The 3,736-nt window shown below is 45.8% G+C and overlaps 1 pseudogene; it reads right to left on the bottom strand.

The window, feature by feature from the left end:
* Positions 1-1,046: 1,046 nt before the first annotated feature.
* Positions 1,047-2,132, bottom strand: LOC124684324 (annotated as a pseudogene).
* Positions 2,133-3,736: the final 1,604 nt, after the last annotated feature.

Below are 3,736 nucleotides of genomic sequence, written 5' to 3' on the forward strand. Positions count from 1 at the left end.
AGCCAAGTCTCAACAAATGTGGAGGGTCCTATGGATGGAAAAAATGGAATCCCCGGATAGCATAGACCATTAAAACAGAACAAACTAGGACTGAAGTAATTTAAAATATTAAAAAAACTCATATAATGAAAAAACGAAACATAATGAAAACTATAAATACTTCTGCATTTACTATTTTGGATCACCATATTGACTTATTAGTGCAGGCTAGGAAAACCTCATTTCCAAGAAGTAAGCATCTTGTTAGCATGCTTAAGAACAATATACTACAGAATTTGACCAACAAGAGCACATTTGTTTCACCTTTCTTTCTTCACCGAAGCTTGAAGTTAAGGTGCAGAACAGATCATAGGGGACCAATAACTGAAGTGTCAGCAGCTATCAAGCCAAATTAGTGTCTACAAGTTTTTTGAGAAAAAAAATAGTGTCTACAAGTTGGTTTGGTTTAACAATGCAGAATTGTACTAGGTAAGGAAAAAACAAAGAACAATTAGGCTTACCGACAAACTGGTTTAGGAATCTGCACATCTTTTGTTCCAAAATCTCAAATTTAGTCAAATGGAAACCAAGGTTTAAAAGTTTTACTGGCCTACAAATAAAGAAACAAAACATCTGGTAGCAATAATGGACACCCAATATTCAGATTGGCATAGCACTTACATTGCATAAAACTTCGGCAAAATATCAATTAATTTGCTAAATAAATTGATATAATACTACTGTTTGCTACTATTTTCATCAAATTTCACAATAGATGTGGTCATGGTAGGCTGGTATATCGATCACTACTTTGAGAAATGAAATTACCACGTAAAGGGAAAACTGAAACAACAAATGAGAGTTTTCTTTTAAGAGCTAGTGATCGAGCATATGTCCACATACATAGGGACTGATTATAATGTCAAAGGCTTACATTTTACGAAACTTACTTACCCTTTCCCAAAAAGATCTCTGAGAACGAGAAATAGACAAGCAAAATCACACAGGTTGCCATGGTCTCAACTCTGAACTGAAGTAACTACTGAAGTTAATCCAGCAGAAGCACATTACATTTTGCGAATCTTAGCTGCTTTCTCCCATATATCAGCAAAGATCATAGGACATGCTCTTTTCAGGTGCTCATACCCTTTACTTGCCACCACATCATCCATTTTATCCGACGAGTTGATAAATTCAATGCAAGCATCTTTGAGCTGGTTGGAATGATGCTGGTCGGCTAGAGCTAATGTGGTTGCCACGGTGTCGGCATAGAGATTCTTGGAAAGTTATCTCTCGCACATCAGCTTCATCCTTTCCATGGCATATCTATCTGCAGCGACAAGTAAATGCTTAAACATTGCTTCATGGTCATCATCATTGAGGTCATCCATCGGGGGCAATGAATCTGTGTAGATGAAATGAAGCAGCGCTTTGAAAACAGCAGGCTGCATATCTTCAATGGTCACACTCTGCCCACACTTGTTCCTCATCGTCCCATAGAACTCTGCCTTGAAGACAGGCGACCGCATTGCCAGGATGATCTTATGAGCTGGGAATACCTGCCCTTCAACCTTGAAATACACATCAGCTCCCTCATGTGCCTCCAGCAAATCACTAAGATTATCCAGCAAGTCTGACTGCGGAACTTGGACCTCAGATTTCATCTTGGTGCCCTGCACCTGTGCCTCCATAAACTTGATAACAGCGATATTGCACTCGATGAGAATGGTGTCGTCCAGAATGTACTCTTTGACGTCACTCTTCTTCATGAAATCGGCATAACCCCATTCACGGTGGTCAAACACAACCGGCTCTATATGGCAAGGGTTTGGCCATGTAAAAGGCTGCAGCGGCGGCTGCGACCCCTGGCTGATGATCAAGGTCATATCGTACAGCGCCCTCACCTTGGTGTTCGCGGTCTTGAGAGCGAGGAAAACTGACACATAGTCTTGGCTGTCATTGTCGTAACCGTTGGGGTAGAAACGGAGGCACCAGTCGTAGCCGCCGACGGCAAAGGTGGCGGACTGAACGGAGTGGCCAACGCCGAGCCCCCTGTACAGGCTGTAACCTTCGATTTTGAAGAAGTGCGTGCCACACGCAGTCTTGGCGGCGCAGGTGGACGCCGTCGTCTCTAGGCTCTGGGATGCGGACATTGCTGGACTGGAGTAGCGGGGAGCGAGAAGGCGATTCGAGAGGCGCGGAACGGCTGGTGGTGGTGGTGGCGGCGGGGCGATTCGGGGGCGGGGAAAGGCGGCGCGGCGAGGGGAGGGAAGCGGCGGCGTGGTGATTCGGAAGGTGGGGAATGGTGGGTGGCGGCGAGACGATTCAGGGAGGGTTTCTTCCCCTTTCAGACGTGCGTCTGTTTGTTTCCAATTCGAACCCACACAGTCAGGTTTGAATACACTGTACAAAGTTTATTCCATGAAAACCATATACTGGTAGTATTAAACAGAGCCAAGCTTGGCTCTGGTGGTTAGGTCCCTTGTAGTGAAACCAGCCCATCCAGGTTTAAGTCCTAGACTTGACATGGGTGTTTGCATTTACCTGCGCCAGTGATGACTTCGTCAACCTCAAGATATGCCGGCTCAGTCCCTCGGAGATGCTCATAAGGGTAGGGTGTGCGTGCGTGCGTTTATAGGGGTGTTTGTACGTGAGCGTCTGCGTTGTACTGTGTTCTAAAAAAAAAGTCAATTTAATCACAAGTTGCGCAGGAAAAACAAAACACGAGGGTCTATCAAACGATAAATATAGCCACCACTGTTTATTCTAGACAAGCGTCGTGTTGTTATGCATCCTTCCGTCGAGGAAGTGAGATCCGACTCATCCGAGATCTATGGTGTGACTTCTCCACCGAGTGAGGTAAAAAACAACTGATAGCAAATAAAAAAATCAGTCAAATGCTAAATATGCACGGGAAACACTAGTAGGAAAACCCTTATAGGCGAAGCTTAGTTCTGTGGCGCACCGTTTTGAGTGCGCCACAGAAACTTATTTTGTGGCGCACGAAGCTCGGTGCGCCACGTAAATAGCTAATTTTGTGGCGCACTACTAAACCGTGCGCCACAAAAACTTGGTGGGCCCCACACCCTGTCACCCCCAATCATTGGTTTTACAATTTCTATGGCGCACAAGCGCGGTGCGCCACGAAATTACTTCTTCCGTGGCGCACGGCGACAGGTGCGCCACAAAAATAAGGTATTACGTGGCGCACCTTGTTTTGTGTGCGCCACGAAATAAGGTATTCCGTGGCGCACTGCGCTCGGTGCGCCACGAAATAAGCTATTCCGTGGCGCACGCGGTTGGTGCGCCACGGAGTAGCGAACCGGATCTACAAAAGTGAGCCAACCTCCCACCTACCACACTACACAAGCCATTCTTCTTCCTCCATCTAGCTCGTCCCCCCTTCTCTCTCATACCATTTTGACTCTACTTTTCACTTGCTTGGGTATTTATTGCACTTACTTTGGTTGATACTTAATTGGAGTTGAGGAGAAGGCTCTCCATACTCTCTCCTCCTCTCGAAGTCATCGATCGCGGTCTCGTCTCGGTATCGAATCTAGAAGGTGAGTAGTTGGAGGAGACATACATATGCTTGGAGGAGACATGCATATGCTTGTAGATCTTGTGTGGCCGTCGTGTGTATGGATGCTTGTTGCGGGTGAAGCGCTTGTGTGTGTGCCGGTGTGGTGCATGGATGTTTGCCGAAATGTTGATTCATTTCCGTTTCGGCAAGTTTTGCACTACCCATATGTCCTAC

Source organism: Lolium rigidum, chromosome 1 (genome assembly GCF_022539505.1).
Source record: "Lolium rigidum isolate FL_2022 chromosome 1, APGP_CSIRO_Lrig_0.1, whole genome shotgun sequence".
Lineage (NCBI taxonomy): Eukaryota > Viridiplantae > Streptophyta > Magnoliopsida > Poales > Poaceae > Lolium > Lolium rigidum.